The 14675-nt window shown below is 39.0% G+C and overlaps 1 long non-coding RNA gene across 1 annotated transcript; it reads right to left on the bottom strand.

Moving 5' to 3' along the window:
- Nucleotides 1–4930: 4930 nt before the first annotated feature.
- Nucleotides 4931–11777, bottom strand: LOC149971561 (uncharacterized). The gene is made up of 2 exons (XR_016491525.1): nt 5196–11777; nt 4931–5093 (listed from the first exon to the last, which is right to left on the bottom strand). It is a non-coding gene; the product is annotated as an uncharacterized LOC149971561 (long non-coding RNA).
- Nucleotides 11778–14675: the final 2898 nt, after the last annotated feature.

Genomic DNA, 14675 nt, shown 5'->3' with positions numbered 1-14675 from the left:
TGATTTACCTTGCATAAGTAAATTATGTTGAATTGCATAAGTAATGATGTGTGTGTTTGTTTGAAATTGGGTTCTTAACATTGGGTTCTTAACATTTGGTTCTTAGCATTGGGTTCTTAACATTGTTTTTTGACATTCCTACAGACATACTCTTGTTGAACTCCGCTAAACTATTATTTTATTGTCCATAAATGTAATTGGCTTCCCTAATGCTATAGAATGTTTATAGAATAAAAATAGCCAGATTTGTGAATTATTTTATTGATCCTTCTATTCATCACTTCCTTATTGAAATTCTGAATTCTGTACTCACAGAAACTCAAGCTGCTCTGGCCAACAAACAAAATGTACATGATTCCAAATCATCATTTAGCATGGATTCTATAATTGGATTTGTAAACAGAATATTAAAGATCCCACTACAGGACATGCCATTGCAAATGTAATGCATTTAAATGGCTTTGTATGTTACTGTAAAGATTGCTACACTACATATTCCATTGTGACAGCAGTTGCTCTGAGAGACACGAAGCAACTCTGACCTTTAGATGACAGTTCGACCAAGTGATTGTTCAAAAAAGTCAGCAGTGACTTATCTGTGCCAGGGTAACGATGTCTGCGCCAAGTATGCTAATTAGAAATGAAAGTGCAATAAAGGAATTAACTCCATGGCAAAGACAGGGACGGTTATCAGTATTTTCCAAGTCTATGAACAACACTGACCTTTTGATTTTAGTCACTCAACCTAGGTGCCCCAAAAGGACTGCAGGACGACAGTTAACGTCTGCCCCACAAATTTGCTAGCCTGAAATTGGAATGTGCTCCAACATTTAGCTTTGGGTTTTGTGGAGGACTGAGATCTTTTAACTTTTCTCAACTGCCATGCTAATATATGCATTTGGTTGCCATGACAATAGGTTATCATCCAGGTGAGGGGAATGACATCTCTAAAATAATTTTCCTTTAGAGAGTGTGTTTCTTTAGGCTCCAATGCATTGTGTTTCGTTAGGATCCATTACATTGTGTTTCTTTAGGCTCTAACACATTATCTTTCTTTAGGCTCCAATAATTATGTATCTTTAGGCTTCAACGCTTTGTGTATCTTTAGGCCCCATTACCATATGTTTCTTCAGGCTCCAATATAGCATGTTTCTTTAGTCTCCAATGCGTAGTGTTTTATACGTCTCCAATACATCACATTTCTTCAGGCTCCAATACATTGTTTCTTTAGGATCCACATACATTATGTTTCTTTAGAATCCAATTTCTTTACGCACCAATACATTATGTTTCTTTAGGCTCCAACGCTGTCACGAATACCACCGAACGTGGCTCCCCTTCCTGTTTGGGTGGCACTCGGCTGTTACGTTAGTGTTACGTTAGTGGTGTATCGTTGTCTTTTGGGTTTTCGCTGTCCGGGTTTTTGTAACAGTGGTTTTGGGTTTGTTTGCACCTGTGTTCAGGGCTTAACCCAAGTTTGGACCTGTTACTTTGAAAGAGGACATTAAAGCGTTTTTTCCCATTCACTTTCTGCTCTCTGCGCCTGACTCCTCACCCATCACTCACCGGCGTTACAAACGCATTGTGTTCCTTAAGGCTCCAATACAATATGTTTATTTAGGCTCCAATACATTCTTTCCTTAAGGCTCCAATACAATATGTTTATTTAGAGTCCAATACATTATGTTTCTTTAGAATCCAATGTCTTTCGTCTCCAATGCAGTGTTTCTCTTTAGGCTCTAATACAATATGTTTATTTAGAGTCCAATGCAGTGTGTTTCTTTAGGCTCTAATACATTATGTTTCTTTAGGCTCTAATACATTATGTTTCTTTAGGATCTAATACACTATGTTTTTTAGGCTCCAATGATTATGTTTCTTTACGCTCCAATATAGCATGTTTCTTTTGTCTCCAATACATTATGTTTCTTTCTTCTCCAATACATTGTTTCTTTACGCTCCAACACATTGTTTCTTTAGGCTCCAATACATTATATTTATTTAGGCTTCAATACATTATCTTTCCTTAAGGCTCCAATACAATATGTTTATTTAGAGTTCAATACAGTATGTTTCTTAGGCTCCAATATATTATGTTTCTTTAGGCTCCAATATATTATGTTTCGTTAGGCTTCAATACAGTATGTTTCTTAGGCTCTAATACATTATGTTTCTTTAGGCTCCAATACATTATGTTTCTTTAGAATCCAATTTCTTTAGGCTCCAATATATTATGTTTCTTTAGTCTCCAATACATAGTTTATTTTAGACTCCATACGTTATGTTTCTTTTGATTCCAATTTCTATAGGCTTCAATACAGTATGTTTCTTAGGCTCCAATACATTATGTTTCTTTAGGCTTCAATACAGTATGTTTCTTAGGCTCTAATACATTATGTTTCTTTAGGCTCCAATACATTATGTTTCTTTAGAATCCAATTTCTTTAGGCTCCAATATATTATGTTTCTTTAGTCTCCAATACATAGTTTATTTTAGACTCCATACGTTATGTTTCTTTTGATTCCAATTTCTATAGGCTTCAATACAGTATGTTTCTTAGGCTCCAATACATTATGTTTCTTTAGGCTTCAATACAGTATGTTTCTTAGGCTCTAATACATTATGTTTCTTTAGGCTCCAATACATTATGTTTCTTTAGAATCCAATTTCTTTAGGCTCCAATATATTATGTTTCTTTAGTCTCCAATACATAGTTTATTTTAGACTCCATGCGTTATGTTTCTTTTGATTCCAATTTCTATAGGCTTCAATACAGTATGTTTCTTAGGCTCCAATACATTATGTTTCTTTAGGCTCCAATACATTATGTTTCTTTTGAATCCAATTTCTTTAGGCTCCAATACATTGTTTCTTTAGTCTCCAATACATAGTTTATTTTAGACTCCATGCGTTATGTTTCTTTTGATTCCAATTTCTATAGGCTTCAATACAGTATGTTTCTTAGGCTCCAATACATTATGTTTCTTTAGGCTCCAATACATTATGTTTCTTTTGAATCCAATTTCTTTAGGCTCCAATACATTGTTTCTTTAGGCTCTAATACATAGTTTATTTTAGACTCCATACGTTATGTTTCTTTTGATTCCAATTTCTATAGGCTCCAATACATTGTGTTTCTTTAGTCTCCAATACATTATGTTTATTTAGGCTCCAATGCATTGTGGTCCTTAAGGTTCCAATACATTATGTTTCTTTAGGCTCCAATACATTATGTTTCTTTTGAATCCAATTTCTTTAGGCTCCAATACATTGTTTCTTTAGGCTCTAATACATAGTTTATTTTAGACTCCATACGTTATGTTTCTTTTGATTCCAATTTCTATAGGCTCCAATACATTGTGTTTCTTTAGTCTCCAATACATTATGTTTATTTAGGCTCCAATGCATTGTGGTCCTTAAGGTTCCAATACATTATGTTTCTTTAGGCTCCAATACATTGTTTCTTTTGAATCCAATTTCTTTAGGCTCCAATACATTGTTTCTTTAGGCTCTAATACATAGTTTATTTTAGACTCCATTACGTTATGTTTCTTTAGGCACCAATAAATGGTGTATCTTTAAGGTCCAATAAATTGTGTTTCTTTAGGCTCCAATACATGTTTGAATGAATGTAATAATAAATGAGTGGTTTCTACCGGTTGCTCGGGAATAAAACATATTTAGGAGCACCATCCATACACCAGTCACATATATCTTAATCAAAACAGACACAGACGCAGCCGTGCAACCATGTATTGCATTTGAGTTTGCAAAAATGTTTGAAGCATCTGCCTATGCATTCATACGAAATTACAGGACACAAATAATCTCCATATGTGACATTTCTTTTGCATGAACAGAGTCTTTTATCATACCTCAGGTATCACTTACCTCTCTACTTACTTGCCTCCCTAGTTATTTACCTCCCTAGTTACTTACCTGCTTAGTCATATTCCTAGACATGATTTGCCATTAGTATAGACTGTGCCTGGAAACTCAGCAGCTCTATGTCTAACCAGAGCAGAACTCTGAAAGGGAAGAGACCATCTGCTGCAAGAGAGGGAATTATGTAAATGCTTATTTGAGACACGGGCATGGAGATATGGGAGCTTTCTAAGGCGGATTTCACATGACATTGGCATGGTCAAGACAGGCTTCAAGAAAGGTGTCTCACGCGCACACCCAGGAGTCCTTTTCATTTGTTATGAAAGTCCCTAAAGACAATGTGTAGCTCTACGTGTCCTTTATGGCAATCTCTGGCTGGGGATCCTTAATACTATTCCCTCTACATGTGTTTCAGATTTTTGACATTGACACATTAAAATAGGGGAATACTCACTTGAGGTTGGCTTGTCATTTTAATTTGAATTTTTAGTCCTTTTGGATTCAACAGGAGAGCATCCATTGTGTTACTCAGATTTTTGACACCAGATTGAATACATGACAGGCTTGATTTGTGAGGTCACAGCACAAAATTTCCTGCTTCCTCTGGAGCCATTCCTCACTGAACCACTCCAGTGCTGTGTTTTACTGTACATTCCATGTTGTTTATGTATGCTCATATCTCAGATCGTTCTAACTACAGTATGTGTACAAGACTCTCACAGTCCCTCTCACAAACTTCATCAAACTGAGTCTGAATTTATAGTATGCATAATGTTTATAGTATTAAACATTGATGTCTCAAATACAGGTACAGTCAGAGCTAGCCAATAGCTGCTGGCTAAAACATGCTTTTTTAAATATTTGTCGACTGTAAACTTAAAAATGGAAAAGGAAGGCACATGTTTCTCCTAAACAGAAGTGACAAAGGTTATGGTCAAAGTTTGTACATCTCAGTATATATAAAGGCTGGTTTATACTTTGTCTATTGACATGTTGTCACGATTCTTCAAAGTCGAACCCAGAAGCAGACCAGGACAAGGAGAGTAGGAAAAAGGTGAGTATTTATTTACAAGTGAATGGGTAGATATATCCAGGTGGTGTAGCGGGTAGCGGTGATGAGTTGATGGGAGTAAATAGGTGGATCCAATGGGGAAGCGGAATCTTCTGACGACCAGGCGGGAATGGGGTAAATGATCCGGGTGAGTAACTGAAGACAGAACAAACAGAGGTAAGTTCAAGGCAAGCAATACGTAACAAACAACAAAACAACTTCTATCCAACTTGAGGCTGATACTCTGGCACAACATACTGTTCATGGCTAACGATCCGGCAGGGAATGGATGTCAGGTCCGGGCTTATGAAGAGGAGAGATGATGATCAGTACCAGGTGTGCAGATAGCTGATGGGATACAGGTGCGGATAATCAGAAACACCAACTGGCTACATTGCCCGGCAACCAGACAGGGTGCGTTCCAGGACGCCGGAAAAACTCTCCAGGACAGAACATAGGCAAAAAACAGACTCAGGAAACGGGATTCGTGACACATGTCTGTAGGCAATTAGAATGCAGCAAGTGTTGCTGGTCAAAACAACATTTAATTTCTACTCCAGTGCAATGTCTGTAGACCGTCTCTGAGACTGTTGGTTTCCTTGTCGCAGACAGAAAATGTTTAACATTGACCCTGTCACTGCATCCGTTATCATGGTAACCTGATAACTACAATGCCCTACTTTTATTTTGTCACGACGTGAGCTATTTTCTTTAATCAGCTTGCCATTAACTTGTAAATAATGATCTGGTTGTGAGTTTATTTTCCTGTAATAATGAATACAAATTACCTGAAGTTAAGATGTTGCCAACTATAATATGGTCTCTATTTGAACTGGCTAGCCAACTATCTAGCTAGCCTACAAGCTAGAAACTAACCAAAACAGTGTTCATAAAGTTGCTTTTTAAATGGATGGGTTTATTGGTGTTAAAATACACTACTTATTTTGGACCACGAGGCTACTGATATTGTTGTTGTTATACTTTTTCATAAAAAATTGTTAAAGTTTAGAATGATAAAGATCTTCAATGTCAAATGAATGGCACAGAAGTAGGGCCATCCTGGCAACCGAGAAAAACTACATTTAGGAGTAATGACACAAAGGGAAACAGAGCACATCCAGATAAATCTTTAATCAGTACATGGGAAGAGAGAAGAGAGATGGAAACAACTGGAGCAGCTAGCTTTACTTCAGGGGTCAAAGCTTTCATCAGAAACAACAGAAAACTAATTTATATATATACAGTGCATTCGGAAAGTATTCAGACCCCTTGACTTTTACCACATTTTGTTACGTTACAGCTTGTTTTTTTCTTTCATCAATTTACATAAGTATTCAGAAACTTTACTCAGTACTTTGTTGAAGCACCTTAGGCAGCGATTACAGCCTCGAGTCCTCTTGGGTATGATGCTACAAGCTTGACACACCTGTATTTGGGGAGTTTCTACCATTCTTCTCTGCAGATACTCTCAAGCTCTGTCAGGTTGGATGGGGAGCGTTGCTGCACAGCTATTTTCAGATCTCTCCAGAGATGTTCTTTCGGGTTCAAGTTCAAGCTTTGGCTGGACCACTCAAGGACATTTAGAGACTTGTCCCGAAGCCACTCCTGCGTTGTCTTGACTGTGTGCTTAGGGTCGTTATTTTGTTGGAAGGTGAAACTTCGACCCCAGTCTGACGTTCTGAGCACTCTGGAGGAGGTTTCCATCAAAGATCTCTCTGGACTTTGCTCTGTTCATATTTCCCTCAATCCTGCCTAGTCTCTCAAACCCTGCCACTGAAAAACATCCCCACAGTATGATGCTGCCACCACCATGCTTTGAATTAGGGACGGTGCAAGGTTTTCTCCAGAAGTTACGCTTGGCAGTCAGAGTTCAATCTTGGATTCATCTGACCAGAGAACAGTGTTTCTCATGGTCTGAGAGTCCTTTAGGTGCCTTTTGGCAAACTCAAAGTGGGATGTCATGTGCCTTTTACTGAGGAGTGGCTTCCGTCTGGCCACTCTAAAGGCCTGATTGGTGGAGTGCTGCAGAGATGTTTGTCCTTCTGGAAGGTTCTCCCATCTCCACAGAGGAACTCTGGATCTCTGTCAAAGTGACCATCGGGTTCTTTGTCACCTCCCTGGCCAAGGCCCTTCCCCCTCTGATTGCTCGGTTTGGCCGGGTAGACAGAGTTCGGAAGATTCTTAGTGGTTCATAACTTCATCCATTTAAGAATGATGGAGGCTACTGTGTTCTTTGGGACCTTCAATACTGCATACATTTGTTGGTACCCTTCCCCAGATCTGTACCTCAACACAATCCTGTATCGGAGCTCTATGGACAATTTCTTCGACCACATTGCTTGGTTTTTGCTCTGACATGCACTGTCAACTGTGCGACCTTATATAGACAGGAGGGCCTCTCCAAATCATGTCCAATCAATTGAATTTACCACAGGTGGACTCCAATCACTTTGTAGAAACATCTCAAGGATGATCAATGGAAACAGAATGCACCAGAACTAAATGTTGAGTCTCATAGGAAAGGGTCTGAATACTTATGTATGTAAGGTATTTCTGTTTAGCATTTTTGATAAATTTGCTAAAATTTCTATAAACCTGTTTTCACTTTGACATTATGGGATATTGTATGTAGATTGATGAGGAAAAACATGAATTTAATTAATTTTAGAATAAGGCTGAAACATCCACCAGATGGTTGCAGTGAAATGTGTTGTTTTACAGTGTGAGCCATAGTAGTATGGCGCCCCTGGAGCAAATTGGGGTTAAGTGCCTTGCTCAAGGGCACATCAACATATTTTTTATCAATTACCGGAGGTATGAACTGCTTCCTCCCCTGAGACAGAATGGTAGCAATCTAGATTAAGGATCTCATATACTAGATCGATACATCCCTTAAGAAACTTTTGGCCAATCGTTTAATACTTAATGAGATCCTTTGAGTAATAGCTAGGTGACACCCTTCGCAATCTATTAACAGAAGTAGATCCATGTCATGTCTGTGTGCCTGGCAGCTGGAAATGTTGTCTAAGTGAAGGGTGGCTATGCTACAGTGATTGACTGAAACATCTCAATTAGTGTCTGTTTAGTCAATTGGCCTATGAGTAAATCCTGGACAATAAATCTGTAATTTTAAGGGACCTACAGTTCAAGTTGGAAGTTTACATATACTTAGGTTGGAGTCATTATAACTGTTTTTTCAACCACTCCACAATGTCTTGTTAGCAAACTATAGTTTTGGCAAGTCGGTTAGGACATCTACTTTGTGCATGACACAAGTAATTTTTCCAACAATTGTTTACAGACAGACTATTTCACTTATAATTCACTGTATCACAATTCCAGTGGGTCAGAAGTTTACAGACACCAAGTTGACTGTGCCTTTAAACAGCTTGGGAAATTCCAGATAACGATGTTATGGCTTTAGAAGCTTCTGAAAGGCTAATTGACATCATTTGAATCAATTGGAGGGGTACCTGTGGATGTATTTCAAGGCTTACCTTCAAAATCATTGCCACTTTGCTTGACATCATGGGAACATGAAAAGAAATCAGCCAAGACCTCAGAAACAAATTGCAGACCTCCACAAGTCTAGTTCTTCCTTGGGAGCAATTTCAAAACGCCTGAAGGTACCACGTTCATCTGTGCAAACAATAGTACGCAAGTATAAACAATATGGGACCACGCAGCCGTCATACCGCTCAGGAAGGAGACGGGTTCTGTCTCCTAGAGATTAACGTACTTTGGTGAGAAAAGTGCAAATCAATCCCAGAACAACAACAAAGGACCTTGTGAAGATGCTGGAGGAAACGTAAAAGTATCTATATCCAAAGTAAAACAAGTCCTATATAAACATAACCTGAAAGGCCGCTCAGCAAGGAAGAAGCCACTGCTCCAAAACAGCCATACAAAAGCCAGACTACTGTTTGCAACTGCAAATGGAGACAAATATCATACTTTTTGGAGAAATGTCCTCTGGTCTGATGAAACAAAAATTGAACTGTTTAGCCATAATGACCATCATTATGTTTGGAGGAAAAGGGGGGAGGCTTGCAAGCCGAAGAACACCATGACAACCGTGAAGCACGGGGGTGGCAGCATCATGTTGTGGGGGTGCTTTGCTGCAGGAGGGACTGGTGCACTTCACAAAATAGATAGCATCATGAGGTGTGAAAATTATGTGGATATATTGAAGCAACATCTCAGGACATCAGTCAGGAAGTTAAAGCTTGTTCGCAAATGTGTCTTCCAAATGATCAATGACCCCAAGCATACTTCCAAAGTTGTGGCAAAATGGCTTAAGGACCACAAAGTCAAGGTATTGGAGTGGCCATCACAATGCCCTGACCTCAATCCTATAGAAAATGTGTGGGCAGAACTGAAAAAGCGTGTGTGAGCAAGGAGGCCTTCAAACCTGACTCAGTTACACCAGCTCTGTCGGGAGAAATGGGCCAAATTTCACCCAAATTATTGTGGGAAGCTTGTGGAAGGCTAACTGAGACATTTGTCCTAAGATAAACAATTTAAAGATAAATGCTACCAAATACTAATTGAGTGTATCTGACCCACTGGGAATGCGATGAAAGAAATAAAAGCGGAATTAAACCATTCTCTCTACTATTATTCTGACACTTGACATTCTTAAAATTAAGTGGTGATCCTAACTGACCTAAGACAGGGAATTTTTACTTGGATTAAATGTCAGTTATTGTGAAAAAACTGAGTTTGAATGTATTTGGCTAAGGTGTATGTAAACCTCTGACTTCAATTGTATACCATAATGTTTTTTCCTTGTGGACAATATTGTATCTATTTTATTCTCATTTTAAGGCAATAATTCAATTAACAAAAATATCAACACAAAATGCAACAATTTCAATGGTTTTACTTAGTTACAGTTCATATATGGAAATCTGTCATTTTAAATAAATTCTTAGGCCCTAATCTATGTATTTCACAGGACTGGGGCGGGGTGCAGCCATGGTTGAGCCTGGGAGGGAAAGTCCCACACACATAGGAGCATGACCCAACCATTGGGGAGATAGGCCTAGCTAATCAGAATAATATTTTCTGCAGAAAAGGGATTCATTACAGACATAAGTACTCCTCAGTTTCATCAGCTGACCGGATGGTTGGTCTCAGGCAATCCTTCAGTTGAAGAAGCCGAATGTATAAGTCCTGGGGTGGTGTGATTACACGTGGTCGGTGGTTGTGAGCCCGGTTGGAGGTACCAAATTCTTTAAAACAACATTGAAGGCGGCATATGGTGGAGAAATTACCATAAAATTATCTGGCAAAAGTTCTGGTGGACATTCCTGCAGTCAGCATGCCAATTACAGGCTCCCACAAAACTTGAGACATCTGTGACATTGTGTTGTGTGTAAAAACTGCACATTTTACAGTTGCCTTTGATAGTCCACAGCACAAGGTGCACCTGTATAATGCTCATGCTGTTTAATCAGCCTCTTGATATATCACAGCTGACAGGTGGATGGATTATCTGGGCAAAAGAGAAATGCTCACTAAGAGGGATGTAAACACATTTTTGCACAACATTTGAGAGAAATTAGCTTATTGTGTGTATGGAACATTTCTGGGATATTTTACTTCAGCTCATGAAACATGGAACCAACACTTTACATGTTGCGTTTATATTTCTGTTCAGGATAACAGTGAGGTTATAACAGTAAGATAACAGTAATGTTCACATACTTTTTCCAACCCACAGTGTATGTTGGAAAAGGTATGTGAACCCCTAGGCTAATTACTTCTCCAAAAGATAATTGGAGACAGGAGTCAGCTAACCTGGAGTCCAATCAATGAGACGAGATTGGAGATGTTGGTTAGAGCTGCCCTGCCCTATAAAAAACACTCACAAAATTTAAATTAGCTTTTCACAAGAAACATTTCCTGATGTGAACCATGGCTCGGAGAAATAGATCTCAGAAGACCTAATATTAAGAATTGCTAACTTGCAAAAAGCTGGAAAGGGTTATAAAAGTGTCGCTAAAAGCCTTGATGTTCACCAGTCCACAGTAAGACAAATTGTCTATAAATGGAGAAAGTTCAGCAGTGTTACTACTCTCCCTATGAGTGGCCGTCCTGCAAAGACGACTGAAAGAGCACAGTGCAGAATGCCTATAGTGTTAGCTAAAGACTTACAGAAATCTATGGAACATGCTAACATGTCTGTTGACGAGTCCACAATTTGTTAAATACTTAACAAGAATGGTGTTCATTGGAGGACACCACGGAAGAAGCCACTGCTGTCCAAAAAAAAAAGAAGTCTGAAGTTCACAAAAGAGCTCTTGGATGTTCCACAGCGCTACTGGCAAAATGTTCTGTGGACAGATTAAATTAAAGTTTAGTTGTTTGGAAGGAACACACAACACTATGTGTGGAGACAAAAAGGCCCAGCGCACCAACATTTAAATCTCATCCCAACTGTAAAGTATAGTGGAGGGGGCATCATGGTTTGGGGCTGCTTTGCTTCCTCAGGGCCTGGATAACTTACGGAAAAATTCATTCCCAAATTCATCGTGACATTTTGTACGAGAATGTAAGGCTATCTGTCCACCAATTGAAGCTCAACAGAAGTTGGGTGATGCAACAGGACAACGACCCAAAACACAGAAATAAATCAACAACAGAATGGCTTCAGCAGACGAAAATACGCCTTCTGGAGTAGCCCATTCAGTCCTAAACTCAACCTGATTTGAGATGCTGTGGCCTCAAGTGAGAAGTTTACACCAGACATCCCAAGAATATTGCTGAACTGAAACCGTTTTGTAAAGAGGAATGGTCCAAAATTCCTCCTGACCATTTCGCTGGTCTGATCCACAACAACAGAAAACGTTTGGTTGAGGTTATTGCTGCCAAAGCAGGGTCAACTAGTTATTAAATCCAAGGGTTTACATACATTTTTTTAACGACCAATTTATGCAGAAATCCAGGTAATTCCAAAGGGTTCACATACTTTTTCTTTCCACTGTATGTAGGGGATAACCATAGCCCTTTACACTCATATCCATATGTGGGTCGAAAATGGCAGATTTGGACACTGATAAACACTTAAATTGTAATGTATTAGCTGTAGAATAACATGTTATACATGACGTCAGAGCCCTGGCTCTGTGCTTCACAGCGATGTGTGGGTTTTAACTGACATTCTGAACTAGAGCACCGTGCGACAAGAAGTTGCCCCCATTTTTATTGGGCAACTTTAGCAAATGTTTTGCTGTCTGAGTGAGGGAAATTGTGAAAATTATGAGGACTCAATGTATTTTGAAAGATGAGACCTTGAGGATTATAACTTTGATGTCATTCCATCAGTCCAAACGTGCACTTCACATTTCCAAATCATGTCATATACTGTACAGTGTCAACATTTATGATCACTATGTTTGATGTACAGTTACAAGATGACATGGAGTCATACCCCGGGTTGTTCTGAACAGAATGAGGCTGTTTGTTTATTGTGAAGAAGAAAGATATTTGCCACGGGACACACACCTGAACGCAATCATGATTCCTTTCTATGCGCATCAAAATTACAATCTGTTTCTGTGAATTACCTTGTGAAAGTCTAACACTGTGAGATAATATATTATAACTTAGCTTTCAAATCATGCCCACCTGACGCAGATTGACATTTATAATGGACCGCTTTTGGATTGTGTAAACAACAACAGTAATTGCGTGATGCGGACATGCAGGGTTGTGTTCCAATCGAATCCAATAACTGAACAGCTAGGAGAATGAAAAAAAAAGTGTCTTATAGTTGAAGACTCTTCTTTGAGTAATAAAAGTGTTTGTGGCTACTCAAAACCTTGTATTTGTTTTGTTTTATGTTGCACACACCCCACATTTTCCAGGAATAGTCTTATCATGTTATTGAACCTATCCAGAGTATTTTCAGATTTTGTTATCAACAAATGGATAATGCACATAAAATCAACAGTGTAATGTTTGATATCAGATTTGTGTTGGGTGAACTGTTGTGTACTCACTTTGTTCTAATAATTTTCCCATTATCTCCAAACTGTTCTCTTTCAATTGTTACCATGGTTATGTGTGTATATTTCATATTTCTTCTGTAAGAAACATTTCAAGTGAGGCCTATCCATATAGGCCAATTCCCAGCAGTGTAAAGGGTTTAAAAATACCCAACCAACAGTATATGTTTACAACAGATGTCCTCTCACTGTCTTATTCCATTATTATAATTTGAAGTGTCACGAGGAGCGTGCTCTGTAAATCTGCAACATGTTCAGCAGCCTGAAGATGGCCATGGACCAGATGGCTCTTAGTCACACCATAGATCAAGACCTCAAACATTTATCGGCTACTCAACAGCTTCCAGTGACGTGAGCCTACGGACGAGCTAAATGCACTACCGTTCAAAAGTTTGGGGTCACTTGGAAATGGCCTTGTTTTCCATCAATAAATACATGAACTGAGTTGCAAAATTAATAGGACATATCGTCAAGACGTTGACAAGGTTATAATTAATGAGTTTGAATTTAAATAATAATTCAAACTTTGCTTTCGTCAAAGAATACTCCATTTGCAGCAATTACAGCCTTGCAGACATTTGGCAATCTATCTCTCAATTTCTTGAAGTAATCTGAAGAGATTTCACCCCATGCTTCCTGAAGCACCTCCCACAAGTTGGATTGGCTTGATGGGCACCTCTTACATACCAAAAGGTCAAACTGCACCCAACAGTTCAACAGGGTTGAGATCCGGTGACTGTGCTGGCCACACCACTATAGACAGAATACCAGCTGACTGTTTCTTCCCTAAATAGTTATTGCATAGTTTGGAGCTGTGCTTTTGGTCATTGTCCAGTTGTAGGAGGAAATTGCTCCAATTAAGCACAGTCAACAGGGTATGGCATGGGTTTGCAAAATGGAGTGATAGCCTTCCTTCTTCAAGGTAGACCAACACAGACTTGACTGGTCTGGGCCATATCTGATCTTGTGAAGGCTACTGGACATGCACATGGGTTAGTCATACATATACAACATTGGCCTGAACTTGTGAAGAGCTTTGGACAGGAACATTAGCTAATAATTTACAGTGCCTTGCGAAAGTATTCGGCCCCCTTGAACTTTGCGACCTTTTGCCACATTTCAGGCTTCAAACATAAAGATATAAAACTGTATTTTTTTGTGAAGAATCAACAACAAGTGGGACACAATCATGAAGTGGAACGACATTTATTGGATATTTCAAACTTTTTTAACAAATCAAAAACTGAAAAATTGGGCGTGCAAAATTATTCAGCCCCTTTACTTTCAGTGCAGCAAACTCTCTCCAGAAGTTCAGTGAGGATCTCTGAATGATCCAATGTTGACCTAAATGACTAATGATGATAAATACAATCCACCTGTGTGTAATCAAGTCTCCGTATAAATGCACCTGCACTGTGATAGTCTCAGAGGTCCGTTAAAAGCGCAGAGAGCATCATGAAGAACAAGGAACACACCAGATAGGTCCGAGATACTGTTGTGAAGAAGTTTAAAGCCGGATTTGGATACAAAAAGATTTCCCAAGCTTTAAACATCCCAAGGAGCACTGTGCAAGCGATAATATTGAAATGGAAGGAGTATCAGACCACTGCAAATCTACCAAGACCTGGCCGTCCCTCTAAACTTTCAGCTCATACAAGGAGAAGACTGATCAGAGATGCAGCCAAGAGGCCCATGATCACTCTAGATGAACTGCAGAGATCTACAG

Source organism: Oncorhynchus mykiss, chromosome 25, assembly GCF_057628025.1.
Source record: "Oncorhynchus mykiss isolate SJ-2025 chromosome 25, ASM5762802v1, whole genome shotgun sequence".
In the NCBI taxonomy this organism is placed as follows: domain Eukaryota; kingdom Metazoa; phylum Chordata; class Actinopteri; order Salmoniformes; family Salmonidae; genus Oncorhynchus; species Oncorhynchus mykiss.
The sequence above is the reverse complement of the archived record's forward strand: the minus strand, read 5'-3'. Positions and strand labels throughout refer to the sequence as shown.